A 21,706-nucleotide genomic window follows, 5' to 3' on the forward strand; every position below is an offset into this window, starting at 1 on the left:
ACGTCTGTCTAAGAGTATTATAAAATTGAATAGACTTCAAATCAGGACCTTAGTAGGGGCCCTCACAGGACATTGTCTCATAGGAAATCATGCAACGAGATTAGGCGTTTACACGCATGATTTCTGTCGTAGCTGCAGAAATGAGGAGAAGCTGGAAACTATTCAACACCTTTTTTGCACATGCCCTGCTCTAGCCAGAAGCAGGAACCGATTTTTAAAATCCTACTTCTTAACGAATATAGATAGTCTATACGTTTTAGGTATCAATAACCTTTTACGCTTTGTCAAAAGCTCAGGATGGTTTAATATGGAGAGGGAAATGTAGCTCAGCCCCCGCGGTTCACAACGGACCCATTTCGTGGTCTAAGTGGCATCGTTGTCTCTATGTGCAATGCGGCTGCCAAACCTAACCTAACCTAACCTATGGTTAACCATCGGTTAATTTACTAGCTCTTCACATAATAATAGTTCCAAAAAAGGGCAGCCATTCTTGTTAAACGTAACATTCCCCATCGATCCAATCAATTGCAATTCAAATTAACATACCATCCCCTATTACACTCATCAGCACCTACATTCCCCCAACACAAAACTTTATTGAAGCTGATATTTTTTCCATACTTCCTTCACATGGACACTCGATACTTCTAGGGGACTTTAATGCTTGGAGTCCATTATGGGGATCTAATAAATCTAGCGCTTGTGGTACGATAATTGAAAACATTATGTTCAAAAACTTAACTATTCTCAATGACGGCTCCCCTACCCATTTCTCCACCCATAATTCATGTACCCATATATTGACCTAACTCTAGTTTCTTCCCAACTAACTCCCGAACGTAATTGGAAAAGGATTCATGACTTGTATGGTAGTGATCACTTTCCGTTACTTACTGAAGTTCGTTCTAACCTACTTCCTACCAACTTAATAAAATCACCAAAATTCAATACTGATGCCGCTAATTGGAATAGATATCAATCTTTATGCGAGGAAAATTTCACGTGCTGAAGCACTACTAATATTAATAAACTTACAGCTGATATTACCAAAGCCATTAGATCTGCTGCAAATAGTGGTATTCCTCAAAGCAACACCACCTCGGTAAGAAACTATTCCGCATGGGAGAACAGTGATTTGCACGCCCAAAGGCTCTTGCATTCCTATAAATTATCTTCATCTTTAGTCCTGCTCGTGGCCTATAAAAAAGCTAATGCTCAGTTCAAAAAATCCGTAAAAAAAGCCAAAAGGAAGGCAATCCTCAACTTCACTTCCGATATCAACCCATCCTCTACACCAAAGAAAATTTGGGACAAGATCAAAGCTCTTACTGGTATACCCTCACCACCCTTAAAACTTATTCAACAACCAAACTGCTCCCTCGCAGCGGCATCAGACACTACCAACGCTTTTGGTAATACTTGGTCTAAGTATGCCGAAAACTCCAGCTGCCCAATTGACTATACTAACGGCAAAATTTCAATACTATCTCGTCAGCACTAACCATTAAATGTATCAAAGGATGCAACTTGTTTGGAAACCAAATTCTCTTACGTCGAACTTCAGTCTGCTCTTCAGCATGCTAAAGGGAAAACGCCTGGTAGGGATCGTATATATTACTCTATGTTACGGAATCTTCCAAAATCTGCTAAGAAACAAACGTAAAAATTCAAAAAAATGCATGCAATTTTTATTTAAATCGATAGTACAGTCCATAAAATTTAATGTTTGAAGATTATTTCATGCAAATGTTGACCGCGACTGCGCTTCAAATGGTCCATCCGCTTAGTCCAATTTTGGCATACTCTTTCCAATGTTTCGGCCGGTATCTCACATAGGTATAAATGCTTTAATGTTGTCTTCCAATGCGTTAATGAAGCAGGCTTGTCTGAATAGACATGAGCTTTAACATAGCTCCACAAAAAATAATCTAAAGGCGTTATATCGTACGATCTGGGTGGCCAATTGACAGGTCTCGAACGCGAAATAAAATGTAAAATGCTGAAACCACATGTCATGCAAGTCAAGCTCTTGCATTTTGGGCAAAAAAAAGTTGGATATCATTTCACGGTAGCGCTCACCATTCACAGTTACGTCACGATTCGCAGCATCTTTGTAGAAGTACGATCGAATGATACCTCCAGCCCATAAACCGCACCAAACTGTGACCTTTTCTGGATACATTGGTAGCTCTTCAATTCTTCTTGCTGATCTTCAATTTAAAATCGACAATTCTGCTTATTTATGTACCCATTGATCCAAAATGAGCTTCGTCGCTGAACACAATTTTTCGATAAAAAAGTGGATCTTAAACTTTCTTAACATAACACGCATTTTTATTATAAAACTCAATGATTTGCAAACGTTGTTCGTTTGTAAGACGATTCATGGTTAAATTATAGACCAAACTGTAGATGTTTGACCGTGAAACAAATCACACGCGTCAGCTGTTTAAACCAACTGTTTAAAAAGATAATAGCTATAAAATCGCCCTTTATAATGCAATCACACAATGGGTTGGTGCGTGATTACCATTCGGAATTCACAGAGAGAACGTTGGTTCGAATCTCGGTGAAACGAAAATTAATAAAAACATTTTTCTAATAGCGGTCGCCCCTCGGCAGGCAATGGCAAACCTCCGAGTGTATTTCTGCCATGAAAACGCTCCTCATAAAAATATCTGCCGTTCGGAGTCGGCTTGAAACTGTAGGTCCCTCCATTTGTGGAACAACATCAAGACGCACACCACAAATAGAAGGAGGAGCTCGGCCAAACACCGAGAACAGAAACACTCACCGTAACGAAATCAGCGGATGTACTTATGATAGGCGAACCTGTTACGGACCACCCATAATAGATTGAAATGGAACCGGTTATCATCGACGCGCTAAGCACTTCCCACCCAGACGAATGCGGTGCACGAGGACGCCTTGGAATATATTTCGTTCTAAATGATTAGAGAGCTCAATATTTTGAATTAAGGGAGCTCGAAAAACTCGTTTACATCGGTGGACCAGGTATCAGAGAGATTCCTTAACAACCCGTCACCACATTTATTGGGTGCCGTAAAAATGTTAGAAACCATTTTGCACAACCTTAATGTGCAATCGATGCACAAAATAGCCATATATATTTTAGTCAGCTTTGCAGACTTTTTTCGAATAGTATTAAACAAAATTGGTGGTTTTATTGCATTAGTTTTGGCTGTGAAGATATCGATCGTCACTCATTTGGAAAGTGAACAAAGCCTATGACATGCTTCCCCCAACTATCACTGAGTTTAAAATGAAACTAACGATCAACTATAAAGAAAAATATACTCACCTCATTCAGGTAAAGAAGAAACCCAAGCAATAACAATAGATTGATAAGCCCGATCTGCAGCACCACCAACAAGACGTCAATCAATCACAAAATTCCTGAAGTATGTATATAATTCAAATGAACATCTATAACTGTAATATTGAAGTAATAATAAATATATGCTTTAAATAACGACTGTTTTGCGTCTTAAAAATACTTATACTTGTAAAGGGTTTTTTAATAAGAGGTGTTATTTTGATATTCAAAGAAAAATGCTATTTTTTTATATAAATGATCGGATGTTTATTTCATTATACCTTACCTTAATGCCTTCCGTTAATAGTGGAAAATAACATCAGGCTAATGATCACCGCGACCACGCTTACAGGACAATATCCTTTTCATGAAATTTTCCATAACCGAATTGCAATGTGGCTGCCCCATGTCTTCGAAGGCCTCACGAATTCCATCTTTGAGGTATTGAATCGACCCTGGGCTGTCGGCGTAGAACTTCTCTTTCACGTGGACCCAAAGAAAAAAAGTCACAAGGGTTTATATCACAAAACCCCGGTGGCCAATTGTGATCACATCTTCTAGATATAACACGGTCCGGAAATTTTTCTCGTAAAAGAGCGATGGTTTCGTTGCTTGTGTGGCACGTAGCGCCGTCTTGTAAATAAATAAACGTTGTCAAGATCATACCATCCAATTCCGGCCATAAAAAATCTTTAATAACCATTCACCTGTAACACATATTGTATTATTAGAAAACTTTATAATAAATGGGAACATTTTTACTATTTACGTGATCACTTAATCACAACCGAATCTTTAACAATTTGAATACATTATATTTAAAACGTAATAAAGAATTTTTATGACAATATGTAGGCTTAAGCAAGTATATACATATATTAAATATACGTATGTACATAAATATATGTATGTAATTGGCCTTTGATGTTGTTTTTGTCACAACAGCGTACACAATTTTTCTCAAAACTTTTGAATAATGCTGAAGCGGCAGTCCTTGGGCGGTTATAAATCCGGATCCGACACCACAATAAATGATTATTAAAAACTAGCGCAATAAGCCAAATGGAGATGGAGATGGAGAAAACATCGCTAAAACAAATTTAGTCAACACACCTATAGAAAGATAGAAAACGAATTAATTTTTAAAATAATATATTTGTTTTTCTCTTCAATACTTACTCATTCTTATTTATTTACACGCTGATTGTTGGTGAGGTCCAATAATGAATAAAATATCCTTAAAGAAGACCAAACGTTATTTAATTTCAAGCTTATCTCACATTCACTGCGTTTTTGATTGGTGGTACTGCGTTTGGTTGTGCAGGTAGCCTGATAATCGTTTAATTAACAATTTAACCCAAGAGTTTTGCGCCTTTTTAACACACTTTTATTAGCTCGGGTTGTATGTATGTATGTATGTAACGGAATCTTTGACCTTAATTTTCACTGGCTTCTAAAAATCTGATCGACTTGGAGTTTTGCACATCTATCAAGGACCGATGACAATGCAATAATTTGATAAAAGTTTTCCATTATCCTTATAAGATTGCCAGGATTAATATTTTCTTTTTTTAGATCTTCATTAGAAGAGTAAGAAAGACAGAGCTAACGCGCGGTCTGCGCATGCCTGCACTCTCCGAGTTACTTTTACTGATCGGGAGTCTACGACTTACTCTTTCGAATTCGAACCCGCTCGGGCACGCGGCACTGCAGTACGAATATAAGGCTAATGCTGAAAACAGTGAAGACCGCACGGAATCCCTTACCGCAGTCCCTTACCGTGCACAAAAACTCACCCCCGAGAACAACTGCGTTCTTTTAATTACATATTTACACAATACATCGGTTTGTGTGTGTATGTGTTTGGTTGTATCTACACAATGTTGCCATTGATATTTTTGATTACACACTTTTTCACACATCCGCGTTATCAGTTACAATTTTTCATTGTTTAATAAACCAAAGCCAAAAACCAATAAATGCAAATAGTTCATTTATCTATAATTAACATTATTCAACAGTATTTTTAAGCTATTTTAACAAAAATTATCATTTTTCTAAGCTTATTTTGTAAATGATTTCGAAATGTACTGCTTGGCAACACTGTGTGGTGAGAGAGCAATCAGCTGGGTCGGTATTACGGAATTTTTTTAATAATCGTGAAATGAAATCTACGATACGGAAGGAAGGAACTTTTCGTTTACATAGGGTTCTCATTAGTTTGATCGAAACAGCTGAGTCGGGATTGCGTTTACGGTCTTCACTGTTTTCAGCATTAGCCTTATATTCGTACTGCAGTGCCGCGTGCCCGAGCAAGTTCGAATTCGAAAGAGTAAGTCGTAGACTCCCGATCAGTAAGAGTAACTCGGAGAGTGCAGGCATGCGCAGACCGCGCGTTAGCTCTGTCTTTCTTACTCTTCTAATGAAGATCTAAAAAAAGAAAATATTAATCCTGGCAGTCCTAATAAGTATAATGGAAAACTTTTATCAAATTATTGCTTTGTCATCGGTCCTTGATAGGTGTGCAAAATTCCAAGTCGATCAGATTTTTAGAAGCCAGTGAAAATGAAGCTCAAAGATTCCGTTACATACATACATACATACAACCCGAGCTAATAAAAGAGTGTTAATAAGCATGGTATGAGTTAGACTACATTAGTTAGAGTTAGACTACATTAATATCTCCTCCCCATTCCGACGACCTCTTAAGTTCCTAATTGACACGGGAGCCTCCTCATCATTTATAAACCCAAAATGATTTATAAAAGATCAAATAACATGTAAGCCAATTACTATAACAACGATTCTCAACAGATATAAACTGAACAAAGAGGTTAGACTTCGAAACTTTGTTGAGTTTAACGAACCAGGTGAATTAAGATTTCTTTTATTTAATTTTCATAATTATTTTGATGGACTGATAGGCACTGACATCATTTCACAATTAGAATCCAACATAGATTTGGAAAGAAATAAAGTTGTAACAAAAGACTCAATAATTCCTTTAGAATTGAAGCCCAATTTCTCATCCTGATAATTCCAAACTTATAAAAAAAAGTTCAGTAGACGTGAGGGACGCAGATATCTACATAGAAACAAATTTTATTACTGCTTCACTTTATATATAATACCTGAAGGTATGTACATATATACCAAGCAAAAGACTGGCACATCCTACTTAAAATTATTAACATTTCGGACGAACAACAGATATTATACATAGAGCAGCCATTAGAAGTTAATAAATAGGTACAACTGGCCTGAGTTCATAGAAGCCTTTAACTTCGAATCAATTCAAACAGGAAACTGTGAATACGATATTTTAGAAACACTTACAACAGAGCATTTAAACAGTGAAGAAAAATTACACCTATTAAAACTATGCCGAAATTATAAAGATATCTTTTTTAAAGAAAATAGAAAATTAGCTTTCACCAATCAAGTCAACAGACGATATCCCTATACATACAAAATCCTATAGATACCCCCAAGTACACAAATCTGAAGTAAAAAAATAATAGCAGATATGTTAGAACAGGGAATAAAAACTGCATTCACAGTAGAAGGCGGACATTTTGAGTATCTTAGAATGCCTTTTGGACTTAAAAACGCACCATCCACCTTCCAAAGAGTCATGGATAACGTTTTAGGTGAACTAGTAGGTAAAATTTGCCTAGTATATCTAGACGATATTATTATCTATTCCACATCCCTACAAGAGCACATACAAAACCTCCAAATAGTTTTCGATAAGCTTCGATCATCCAACCTTAAAATTCTAACAGATAAATCCGAATTTCTAAAAAAAGAAACAAAGCTTCTCAGACATATTATATCAACAGAGAGAATAATGAGATATACATGAACACTTTTGAAACTTCAAAATCCCTCTTAACTAGCGACCCCATTATACAGTATCCTGATTTTGCAAAACCCTTTGTACTAACCACGAACGCAAGCAACTTTGCGTTAGGAGCTGTACTATCCCACGGTCGCATAGGAAACGATAAACCTATATGCTACGCTAGTTGAACCCTCTCGGAATCCGAATGCAATTATTCAACAATAGAAAAAGAGCTATTGGTGATAGTATGGGCGACGAAATATTTACCTGTTTAGACGTAGGTTCCTTATTGTGACTGATTATAGACCACTCACCAGGATAATGAGTTTAAAAGAGCCTAATTCAAAACTGGTCAGGTGACGTCTCAAACTGGAAAAATTCGACTATGAGATAGTATGCAAGAAAGGAAAATTAAATACAAATGCCATTCAAAAACAAACGACGTAGGATATTCAGGAAACCTTTATATATATATAAATATATATATATAATTGACGTGTACACCGTTTTTGGGTGTTTGGCCGAGCTTCTCCTCCTATTTGTGGTGTGCGTCTTGATGTTGTTCCACAAATGGAGGGACCTACAGTTTCAAGCCGACTCCGACCAGCAGATATTTTTATGAGGAGCTTTTTCATGGCAGAAATACACTCGGAGGTTTGCCACTGCCTGCCAAGGGGTGACCGCTATTAGAAAAATCTTTCTCTTAATTGTGGTGTTTCACCGAGTAATCACGCACCAACCCATTCGGCTACGCCGGCCGCCAAACCTTTATATACAGAAGAAATTATAACAGATATTTTTAAAAAATTTCCCAATCCAAATAAGTTGTCCGCTATATTTGCTGACGATGAAACTTTTTTCATTATTCAGTCCGTTTATTCAAAATATTTTTCAAATAATAAAATGTTTCGTTTAATACAATGTAAAGAAATATTGTATGACATAACAGACACTGACAAACAAGAGGAACTAATAAAGAACTACCATGAAAATAATAACCACCGCTGAACTAACGAAATGCTTCTCCATCTTAAAAGACAATTTTATTTCCCTTGTATGAAAAACAAAATAACAGAGATAGTCAACAACTGCGACCCTTAAATACGACAGAAATCCCCCAAAACCTTTGTTTGAAAAACCGGAAACCCCCTTAAATCGTTTAGATATCTTACATATAAACATCTACAGTATAAACCACAAACAAATGCTAATAGTTATTGACAAATTCTCAAAATTTACAGCAGCATACACACTCCCATCAAGACATTCTGTATGTGCCCATTTACACACGAAAACATTTGGAAGGGAAACATTTTGTTCGGTGGAGAAGGGCGGCTGCTGTACTGGCGACACGCTTTGCTCTTCTTTTTCGTATTTCCAATCTTAAAGCAACTTTTGACATTTGCTTCATTTGTTTTCTTCTTTTGTGGGAGAAAGTTCTGAGTTATGTGTTATTTTTCAATCAAACGGAAGATAACAACGATGACAAACATCCCAACACTGCTTGGGAAATGCACGATTATTTTTGCTAGTAAAGTAGGTAGGTAGGTAAATAGGGCAGCCACCGTAGCCGAATGGGTTGGTGCGTGATTACCATTCGGAATTCACAGAGAGAACGTTGGTTCGAATCTCGGTGAAAGCAAAATTAATTAAAACATTTTTCTAATAGCGGTCGCCCCTCGGCAGGCAATGGCAAACCTCCGAGTGTATTTCTGCCATGAAAAAGCTCCTCATAAAAATATCTGCCGTTCGGAGTCGGCTTGAAACTGTAGGTCCCTCCATTTGTGGAACAACATCAAGACGCACACCACAAATAGGAGGAGGAGCTCGGCCAAACACCTAACAGAAGTGTACGCGCCAATTATTTTTTTTTTTTTTAGAGTTTTTGAAATATACATAGGTGATGGGCTTGCCATCCAGTGAAAGGACAGCTTCTATAGCAAAATCGGAGACATCAGTGGTCAATTCGAAATCTTTCTCGAAGTTCGGGTGAGGAAGGACAATATCTTTTGATATTAATGAATGTTTTTATTTGTTAAATGCGTTTAAAGCTTCTTTATCGAATTTTATTTCGATCTGCCAAGACTAATTTTTTGAAACATTCCCTGCTTCTCCTCGAAGGAGTGTGGTTAAAGGTTTGGCTAATTTAGAGTAGTCCCTAATAAGACGACGGTAATATCTTGACATACCTAGAAGTGATCTTAGTGCCTTCAGATTCTTTAGCACTGGAAATCGTGCTACGACATCAACTATCTTGGGATTGGTTTTTATACCATCAGGAGTAACGACGTATCCCAGGAATTCAACTTCCTGTTTCGCAAACTCGCATTTATCAAACTGTATTTTCATATTAGCATCCTCTAATGTTTAAATACTAATTTAATATTTTCTAAATGTTCTCCTGCGGTTTTGACCAATATTATTACATCATCGATATAAACGTTGCATCTAACTCCAATGTTCTGGCGAAGGATGTCATCTAATGCCCTGTGAAACATAGAAGGTGCATTTTTAAGCCCGGAGGGCAGGCGGAGAAATTCGTATTTTCCGCTATTCACAGAAAATGCTGTTTTCTCTATGCCAGACTCGCGAAGGGGTATTTGATGGAAACCACTCTTAAGATCAATAACAGAAAATAGTTTATTGATTCCAAAGTTGGCAAGGACCTTCTTGATTTCGGGTATGGGGTATTTGTCGGGGACGGTAACCGCGTTAAGTTTCCGGTAATCGCTAACCATTCGATAATTTATTTCGCCTGAAGCGTCAGCTTTTTTATTAACTATCCAGACCGGGGAGTTGTAAGGAGATTTAGATCTCCTTATTATTCCATTCGCGAGAAGTTCTTCGACTTGACGTTCAATCTCCTCCTTTAAAGCTAATGAATAGACCGGGGTATCTGTCGTTGTTCTGATTTCTCCTTTGATCAGCGTATTGTAGGTCAGTTTTTCGTCTAGGTCCGAAAATAAAATTGGGCATTTTGATATTATGCCATGATTTTAAGTTTATTTATTATTTCTGCGCTATTAACATCTTCTGATATTCGTTGTTTTAAAGGTATGATCGTATTTGTAAATATGGTCATAATATTTTGAGCCTTGAGCCGTAAGCCCTGGCAGCTAGTGCTCCTACTTTTTGTAAAATAATAATTTATTACCAATAATCCCGTGGAATGATTTTAGTGACGGGAGTATAAAGAATTTTATTTTTGCTACTTCTGGTCAAGGAATATCTATGAATGTGTGGTGTGTAATTTCAATGTCACCAGCTACCGATTTAGTGCGTCTCCACTACATATAGGTATATACATATATATATATAAAGTAGGTATAATTTAAAATAATTATGGGGCATGTTTATGTTGAATTCTAATTTTTCCCGCATTTCTAGATACTCAAGTTAAGTTTAAGTTAATTATTTATATATGAAGTATTTCTAACTAAATTTTTTTTATTCAAGTACAACAATGTATAAATATATTTAAATAATAAAAAAACAACAAATTATTTATTATTTAACGAGTTTGCATTTTTCATTCATATATTTAAGAAATTGTTGACGAACGTTTTCCGCTTTACATGTTAGCGGGTTGTAGAATATATACGAACCAGAAGATGCTAAAGTAAAGGGTGATTTTTTGGCTATTATCTTTTTTAACAGTTGGTTTAAACAGCTGACGCACGTTTCGTGTTTTTTTTCACTGGGAAACATCTTCAGGTTGGTCTATAATTTAACCATGAATCGTCTTACAAACGAACAACGCTTGCAAATCATTGAATTTTATCATAAAAATGCGTGTTCTGTTAAGAAAGTTTATCGTGCGCTTCTTCCATTTTATGGCCAGTTTAATCGACCCACTGAAGCGCCTATTCGAGCTATTGTGACTAAATTTTGAACCAAATTTACATTATTGGACACCAAACCACCAACACACTTACGTAGAGTGCGAACTGAAGAAAATATCGCAGCTGTATCGGCCAGTGTTAATGAAGACCATCAATTATCGATTCGTCGCCGTTCGCAGCAATTGGGCCGCTGTTTATTTATTTATTTATTGTCTTTGAATGGATACATTCTTACAGACTATATTAAGCTAATGTACAATAGTTTAGTAGTATACTAAGAAAAGAACGATTTAAGATGATTGACTAAGATGCCATACGGCCATGTAAAATCAGCACCAGAAGAATTGAAAAACATATTTAAATCTGCACATGCCCTAGGAATCGGAGCATTCACCCCATAGTTGGTTCTCGAGAAGCCAATTTTAAGGGTTTCATACTGTCGGAGCCTCAGATTGGGTATATTAAATTGAATTTTACTTAAAAGGGAAGGACAATCAATAGATCCAGAAATGATACGAATAATAAATGAGCACGATAGAATAGATCGTCTGCTATCAAGTGGTTTTAAGTCAATTAATAAACATCGAGAGCGGTACGATGGTACAGGTTCAGAAAAGTTTAAAGATCGGAGCGCAAAACGAAGAAATACTTTCTGAACTCTCTCAATCCGATTAGACAGACCTATTTGGTACGGTCTCCAAATAATAGCGGCATACTCTAATCTTGATCTAACAAAAGCACAATACAATGTTTTGAGAGTGTGTGGGTTGGTAAATGCAGAACAATTTCGGCGAACGAATGCAAGCATCGCATATGATCGTCTTAAGAAGTGGTTAACATGGCTGGTGAAATTCAGCTTAGAGTCGAAAATAACGCCTAAGTCTTTAATTTCCTCAACGGATTGCAAAGGTAAGCCAGCAATAGTATACGAAGTATGCAAAGTATTGTTAGATTTTGCATATTTTACGTGAAAGCATTTGCTAATGTTTAGTGACAAATGGTTTAAATAGCACCAGTTCCGGACATTGTGCAAGTCGGTTTGCAACTTTTCAGAGTCCCTAACACTGTTAATCACCGCAAATATTTTAAGATCATCAGCATACAACAAGTGGTCTGCAAACGAAAAGCAAGAACCAATATCGTTAATAAAGAGTATAAAGAGGAGGGGTCCTAGAATACTTCCCTGTGGGACACCAGAGGATGCAATAAATGCACGGGATGTCGTATTATCAACGGCTACAACGCAGTGCCTGTTGGACAAATATGATTTGATCCGCGACAAAAACGTGGAGTGTATACCCAATGATGCAAGCTTCGACAAGAGTATTCGGTGCGATACTTTGTCAAACGCTTTAGAGAAGTCTGTATAAATTGCATCAACTTGAAATCTGTTCTGGAAGGCTGAAATGCAGTAATCATTGAAAATAGACAAGTTAGTGACAGTGGAGCGACTTGCAACGAAACCATGCTGGTTGGTAGATATTAGGCCTTTGACAGCAAAATATAACTTTTCATTCACTGTTATCTCAAAAAGTTTTGAGACAGACGAAAACTTCGAAATCGGTCTGTAGTTGCTAACATCGCTTTTATTTCCACTCTTAAATATAGGCGTAACGGAAGTAAATTTCCAGTCGTCAACAAAGATACCAGAGGACAACGATTTATTGAATATAATTGTAACAGGCTCAGCGAGACCCAAGCAATTCTTCAGTAAAATGCCCGAAAGGCTATTCGAGTCAGTTTTCGTTGTAGACTTAAGCTTCATAATACCCTTGACGACATCAGTAACAGATAGGCACTAAGTCCCAAAATTGAGAGGTGAAAAACTATTAGAGGGTAAACTAGAATCGGAGTCTAAGTCGGGTTCAAAATTGGAGCAGAAAAAGTCAGCAAATAAATTGGCAGATTCTATGGCAGAATTTGCATATTTACCATTATAAAAAACATTGTTTGGCACCATTGAGCAAGACTTTTTTGATTTGATGAATTGCCAAAAGGCCTTCGAATCCGAAATAATATTGTTTTCGAAATTCAAGATGTAATTTCTATATAAGAACTTGTTCAAACAGTTAAACTCTTTTAAATGGCTTTGAAATTTTGAGAAGTGCATTGGGTCTCCAGACCTTTTATACAGTTTAGAAAATTTGTTTTTTAGATTCTTTAGATGCCTAAGCCGTTTGGTATGCCAAGGTGTCTATATACTTTCTTATGATAAACAGGAATGTGCTTCAAACACAGCTCCGAAACCTTAGTCTTAAAAAAATGAAAACAAGAGGTAACATCATTGTCGTGGAAGGCATTATCCCAGTCAATACTTAATAAAATTTCGTTAAAAATTGAGAAGTCCCAAAAGTTGTAGTTAAATTTGATGTTAGGCTCATCGGATACCTCAGAAAACTCATAAAATTCCAACTCAAGAGAGAGAGGAACATGATGTTTATCAGTTAAAGATATGGGCGCAATGCCTTCCGACAACGTGTAGTTGATGTTATTTGAAATGAACACTAGATCTAGGATTCTATTAAGGCTATTATAAAAACCATTAATTTGTGATAAATCAATGCTTAAAAAGCTATCAATGACATGAATTTCGGCTAAAGAATTTACATTAGAAGCCATAAAAGCAGCTGAGTTTCTAAGAGGGGGCCAACTCAGACGACATAAATTAAAATCACCAGGAACACAAAGATGACTGTCACCAGCTATGCTTGATGCTAATGACACAACATTGTAAGCATGTGCAACGTATAAATAATCCGGACTATTCGGCGGAATGTAGGATGCACACAACAACGTGGAAAATTTTGCGAAAGGTGCAAGAATTGAAGCCGAACGACCTACAGCAACGTAGAATTTTTGGTGAATGGGCTCTTGGAAAGTTGGCCGAAGATCCACTTTTTTATCGAAAAATTGTGTTCAGCGACGAAACTCATTTTTGGTTCAATGGGTACGTAAATAAGCAGAATTGTCGATTTTGGAGTGAAGATCAGCCAGAAGAATTGCAAGAGCTTCCAATGTATCCAGAAAAGGTCACAGTTTGGTGCGGTTTATGTAATAGAGATATCATTGTACCGTACTTCTTCAAAGATGCTGCGAATCGTAACGTAACTGTGAATGGTGAGCGCTACCGTGAAATAATATCCAACTTTTTTTTGCCTAAAATGCAAGAGCTTGACTTGCATGACATGTGGTTTCAGCAAGACGGTGCCACATGCCACACAGCACGCGTAACAATGGACTTGTTGAGGGGCGAGTTCGGTGAACATTTTATTTCACGTTCGCGACCTGTCAATTGGCCACCCAGATCGTGCGATATAACGCCTTTAGACTATTTTTTGTGGGGCTATGTTAAAGCTCATATCTATTCAGACAAGCCTGCTTCAATTAACGCATTGGAGACAACCTTAAAGCATTTATATGTGAGATACCGGCCGAAACATTGGAAAGAGTATGCCAAAATTAGACTAAGCGGATGGACCTTTTGAAGCGCAGTCGCGGTCAACATTTGCATGAAATAATCTTCAAACATTAAATTATATGGACTGTACTATCGATTTAAATAAAAATGTCATGCATTTTTTTGAATTTTACATGTGTTTTTTTTAAACTTTCCTATAGTTCTTAAAAGATCACCTCTTAGTTAACGTCAAAATGTTGCCGAAAACCATTTTGCCCATGTAGCGGCGAATGAGACATGAAAAGAGAATTTCCAGTGTCTCCCTTCCAGATGTCTCCGTGTGTAAATCCGGTATATGTATACTAAAATCTCTAAAACATTTCATTAAACCTTACGGTATTCGAAGAAAAATAGTTGCTGACCAAGGCTCGGAATTCACATCCAATGTTTTGAAAGAATTTTGTAGGCAATTCCAAATTCACTTGCATACATATTGCCTCATTTCAACAGAGCACGAGCAACGCTCCTGTAGAAAGACTACATTCCACCCTAACGGAAATATACATAATTGTATTAACTACCAGAAAAGAGCGAAGACCACCTCAGCGAAGACCATGACGACATACTTACAGAAACGCTGATCACTTACAGCAACTCAATACACAGTACTACGAAATTGACCCCATTCGAACTATTTTCCGGTAGAACCTTCAAATTTAATAATACTGTCACTTTCAACAACGAACATGAATACATTACAAAACTTAATGAATTCCAAAACATTTTATACCCACTAATCAAAGAAAAATGGAAACTAGTAATAGGATAAACATACTGAACGAACCCCGCTCAGATCCGGAAAGTTTAGAAAACCAAACCATTTATCGAAAAGAAGCAAAACATAATAAAATTACACCCAGATTTACAAAATGTAAAGTGAAGAAAAACAATAGAGTAACTATAAATACGGAACATAACAACAAATTTCACAAGTCAAAATTAAAAAAGATGCCCCCTTAACCAAAAACCTCTAATTAAACTTTTTCTTTACCCAAAGGATACCACTAGCATTTCCTCAAACGATAGACAGAACAGAAATAAGCAAACAGCAGAAAGTAATTGGATTCAGATTAGGACCCGCAAGGATAATCACTAAGCACAATAACCTCATACATATTGTTAACCTTGACGAATACACTAAAACTGTCCACAAAATACAGGACACTGTCTCATTCTTCTAGAACACCCACAGAACTAAAAGCTTCACAAAAGTAACTAGGTTAAAACTCAAGGAACTAGAAAATAAAGTACACACACTTACACCACATAAACGACATAAACGTGGATTCATCAAGGGAGTAGGCACAGCCGTGAAATTCATCACGGGGAATATGGACGCCAATGACGCACTTTCCATAAATCAACAAATTCAAGACATTAAAACTAATACAACGCATATCGATACTATACTGAATAACCAGAACCATAAATTCAATCATGCAGGAAAGATTGCAAAACGTCACTATCCCTATAAACAAGGAACAGGATAAAATAGAAACATCCATTAACAAAAAAGCAAAAATTGTCTTGAAAGAACATGACCAACTTTTCGAACTTCTGTATATCAGCCAAATTAATTATAATATATGTATATATAATTGGCCCGTACACCCTTTTTTGTTTGGCCGAGCTCCTCCTCCTATTAGTTGTGTGCGTCTTGATGTTGTTCCACAAATGGAGGGGCCTACAGTTTCAAGCCGACTCCGAACCTCAAATATTTTTATGAGGAGCTGTTTCATAGCAGAAATGCAATCGGAGGTGTGCATTGCCTACCGAGGGGCGACCGCTATTAGAAAAATGTTTTTCTTAATTTTGGTGTTTCACCGAGATTCGAACCTACGTTCTCTCTGTGAATTCCAAATGGTGGTCACGCACCAACCCATTCGGCTAAGGCAGCCGCCTTTTAAACAATCACCTAGAAAGCATTGCGGGATCAACTGTCCAGCTAAACTAAATGTGATATTGAAGTTCATACTACGCACTACAGACCTAGACCAAATATATAATTAAATGGAAAATCAGTCAATAAAAATGAGCTCTAAAGAGCAAATACACGAACTGCTTGGACTGCAAGCATATTATAATAATTCAAATATTATATTTAATGTACAGATACCAAATGTATCAAAAGAAAACTATGAACTTTATCATATACTTCCACTCCCTTTAAATAACACTAAACAGATAAAAATAAAACCATACTTAACATACAATAAAAACTACATCCAATTTTTTAACGAACCTTGGTTAAGAGTCGAGAACTGCTACTATTGCAAAAAATCGCGATATACTGAATATACAACTAACTCCACCTGCATTGCACAAATAATAAACAACAAAGATGCTCTGTGCGACCTAGAAGATGTTGGCAATATAAACCTAATCATGCAACCTGAACCCAACAAGACTACCGTAACATCTAGCTGCAACGACACTTACGAAGTTAAGGGTACAGCTCTCCTCTACTACAACAAGTGTCAAATAACAGCAATATCAAGGGCGCCATCTACAAAGACAACCCCATGTTTTACACTCATAAGCTATTCCGAAGTAAGCGCAAAAACCATAACAAACAAACTGAGCCTCGACAAACTTAGAGCTATCAAATAGAAAGTCACGAAACAACATCAAAGGAAAACATATTTACCGCCGCTCTTGTTTACATCGCAAGGAAAAGAACTAAATTCCAATTCATGCCTAATCTTCCACTAAACGATCCAGCCCCTACGTTTTCCTTGTGGCCTCACTTTACTCTAAGGGGGGAGGAGTTATGGAAACCCCCATAACACTAACAACAACACAACCACCAACCAAACCTCCAAGGTTAATTATAAATAACTAAGTCAATGAACTAAAAGTAGAGTTCATAACAATTATTATAAAAAACTACATTCCAAAATGCTAATTAAGCATTACTAATATTTAAATAAAGAAACTAAAATTATTAAGAAATTGGTTTATTATTAGAAATGCAGAATAAGCAATTTTGTAATTAATTCATAAGTTTCATTTAAACATTTTTAATATATTAATAAAAAATCAGTTGTAATTCAGTGGTGAAAGAACCAAGTATATTGTTTCTTTCTATCTTTCAAGAGTTAGAATCATAACTTGCGCGACTAACTAATTTTATTTAACATATTGGATATTCATTTCATTCCATTGAGAATGGCTCTAATGTCACTACCTTTATAAGATACGCCTTGATAGTGAATGGAGTAAAATCAGCATTTTCAATGGAAGTTCCAAAAATGAAATCGTTTTGAGAACATATTGTACTTCATGTACATTATTTGAATAGTGTCCACTATTTAACGAATTTTGTGTGTGTAAAAAATCAAGCCTCTGAGTAAAATAATGAGAGGCCCAGCAAATGAATGAAGTAATCACTTAACGTCATACAAATAATGTGGCATCCGACTAAAAAACTGTTCACGGAGAGGAAACGAAAGTAAAGAAAAGAGATTATGGCCACACAATTAATGTTTCTTTTGAGTGTCGAATTGTAATACTCACTTTCTATAATACAGCACTTTTGCTGTTTACAAATGCGAGGTATAGGGATTAAAAAGGAACGCTAATGCACCGCTATTTTATGTACATATATGTATGTATATTTATTATCTATGAAAGAAGTATAATACACACAATATACACAAAAACACAGAAAATATTGGGATTACAAAAAGAATGATATAATCATACAGATATCAATAATGATATTCTCATGGATTATAAGACCTTAATTTATTGTATCTACATACATATATGTATGTACGTATGTATATACATAAATACGTGAAGAGCAAAACTATTGTACTATACTTATGTTGTTGTTGTTTCAGATTTACTCGATAGTTTTTCAATTTATGTAATTCACCCTGGCTAACCTGCGCCTCCATTAACATTCAGTCATCGCAGACCATCTGTCAAATTCTTCGGAAGAGAAACAGTTATCGCAGATATATTATTTATTTTTTATTTTCTTCTGTAAATAAAACGCGAAAAAATTGGTCGAAATGATTTTTTTATTTCATTAGGTATATTTTTAAGTTTATGGCATTTAAGTATAAAACACAATTCGACTCCCCTTGTAACAGAGGATGCTCATTATCAAAATTTTCCATGACTTTTTGGTTCGGGCTATATGTATATCATTCATTACCTCGTACTTCGTACTTCGGCTCTGAAATTGTGTCTGGCTTATTAGTATAGACTTTACATTTAGTCCCAGAGAAAGAAGTCTAATAGCGTCAAATTGCTAAATCTCGGCGTCCTAATGCAACCACCGAACTTCGTTTGCAATAAGATATCGTGAACATAGTAGAACAAGTGGTATCGTCCTGTTGAAATCAAATATTGTGCAAAACCATAGTATAAAAATTGTGTTATTATGTCACGAAAACGTTCACGTAATAGAATTGTTGATATTATATTCAAAGAAGTGCGATCTTATGACTTCGGCAGCCCAAAAACCGTACCAATCGGTGACTCGTTGTGGGTACATTGTTTTTTCTTGAATGAGATATGGATTTTCAGTATTCTAAATTCGGCGATTTTGCCTGTTAACGTATCCAGTAAAGTGACTGCAACATTCATGCAATGTTTGAAATTCACTTTTTGCAGAATCACTATTTTCATGAACGTTTGGATTTCTTTTACACGTTATTCAACTGATCTAACAGCGGTAGAGACATAGCGAAGTGAATAAAGATGCAACGGTTTCGTTGTCTGGGTCAGTTGTCCGAATGGATACAAACGCTCCGGCTCTGAAAGCATTCGATGCGGTACCAGCTGGTGGCTGCATAGGATCCTCTTCCTATATCTACGTTGGAAAGATCCGATGAAAAATGACTTGGCTTCACTTGGTGTGTACAACTGCCGCCGGTTAGCAAGCGAAAGAAATTACTGGCGCGCTTTGTTAAGCACGGTCAAAATCGCGTAAACGGTTATTGCGCCAATCAAGAAGAAGTTATTCAACTGAGTATCGTTCCATGATTAAGTTTGCCAAAACCTTTGGAGCATGTACTGTTACATTTCAAAATATACTCCAGCCGTAGATTAGTAATCGCTAATGGAGGCAGTGAGTTTTAAGGTCGTGTTTGACGTTATTTACTTCAATTGTGATTTAAGGACAAACTCTACTAATTAACACCTAGGCGGTATATAGGCTTAATACAATTGCTAGCGACTTCGGTGGTCTAAAAATTGAAAAGCATATTTTTCTTTCTAATAAAAGTAAAAGCATTCTAATAAAAATGATTCTTTTAAATATGCTCCCATTGCATTTGTTGATGTGGAACGGTAATTTTCTTTATATTACATATGCCATGCCAAATAGAAAAAGTTTTTATAATAAAAAAAAAATATTTCTTAACCCTCTATCCAGTAAGACCGTCTACAGACGGTCATCATAAAACCCTCCTGGGTTTTATATGGAATTTTCTTTTTCGTGTGAGCCGGCATGACTGCCTTGAAATGGCTATGACGGAACCATTCCAAATTTATAGTGTTCATTTGTTTCATTTTGATGTTTATCGTCAGTTTAGTAATGGCCGTCGTTGAAATCAGTCGAAAAAGTTACAGTCATTACATCTTTTCATTTGTGAAAAAGTGACCAGACATTGCAGACATTTGTTTAACAATTCAAAACAGGTATGTTTTTCTGTATATTTTCAATGCAACTATTAGTTATAGTGAAACTGAAACAATAAAAGTGATTTTTGTGAAGTTTTTATTTGCCGTCTACGGTTATTTCGCATTACGGCTAATTTGATGTGATAATGTGATTCTTTTTGGTACAGTGAAAGTAAATACAAATGTCTGTTTTCAATTTTTATCTAGTTTTCTAAATATTGTAATAAAAAATATTTTTTTTCCAGTTAAAAATGGATCGATCGCGGCGAAATCTTTCGAAAATTTCAGATAATGAAATCCTTCAATTGATGAGTTTGACTGAAACAGATGTATCCGAAAGTGAAGATGATGGCGATTTCAGTTCAGATAAGATCCTGGTTTTCGTCCGGAAGACCAAATTGAACATGATCAAAAAGTCGATGATTGTTTGAGAGATATCGAATCATCAGCTATGTTCATAAATGCAGTTTCATTTTCATTGAATATTAGCAATATAGAAAATGATAGCGACACACGTCCAATTGCAGCCACCCCTATTGCACGGACAAGCACTTCAATCGAGCCACAACCAGGTACTTCATAAAATTAAAAAAAACCGAAACGAGCAAGATCTCCCTTACCTACATTCGAAACAAATGGACCGCGGATTGCTCCATCACCCGGTGGTTTCACTGGAGAAGACATAATACCATCATCGTCTAAATTTCGTAATATAGCCGGGCGTAAGAAGCCAATGAAAACTCATATTAATGAAATAGTTTTCCGTGGTAAAAGTTCACTGCCTCGTGAGTATAAAAATCTTAAAACACCCTTGCAATGCTTCGCGTATTTCTTTAACGACAAAATATTGAAAATTGTTACTGAAGAAACCAACCGTACTACTTATGAAGTAGATATAAATACGTCTTTCTCAGTGAACGAAATCCAAATTCGTCAGTACATTGGCATTCTTATCTATATGTCATTGTATCGTTATCCGAGAATGGAAAATTATTGGGGAAGAAATGCCTAGTCAAAGTACGATGTCATCTAAACAATTTGAATTGATAAAACGTTATCAAAGTTTCACAAATGAAGATGATCGTATTCGGAAAGGAGAGCCTGGCTACGATCCGCTCCTTAGCATCAGACGTATCACAGGGAATTTGAACGAAAGATTTGATTCTGTTCCAAAGACTGCTCGATTATACGTTGACGAAAGCGAAACCAGTATATGCCGAACAAACCTGATAAATGGGGTGTCAAACTTTTCGTTCTTTGCGATAAATATGGATACTCATATACATTTGAAATTTACAACGGTGCTAGAGATAATAAAATCCTACCAGGAGAACCAGATTTAGGTGTTACATCATTGTTGTCCGATTATCACAGTCCGCTCCGAATTTCAAGAATCACATAATTTATTTTGATAACTTATACACTTCCCTTCCATTGCTCGTTTATCTTCGCTCTCGTGGAATAAACAGTTTGGGCAAAATACGTGCCAATCGAGTCCCTAATTGTAAATTTCCAACTGACAATGATAAGGAGCTGAAGAAACAAGAACGCGGATATGCAGTTGAATATTGTGGTTCAGCGTATGGTAT

Source organism: Anastrepha ludens, chromosome X (assembly GCF_028408465.1).
Source record: "Anastrepha ludens isolate Willacy chromosome X, idAnaLude1.1, whole genome shotgun sequence".
Lineage (NCBI taxonomy): Eukaryota > Metazoa > Arthropoda > Insecta > Diptera > Tephritidae > Anastrepha > Anastrepha ludens.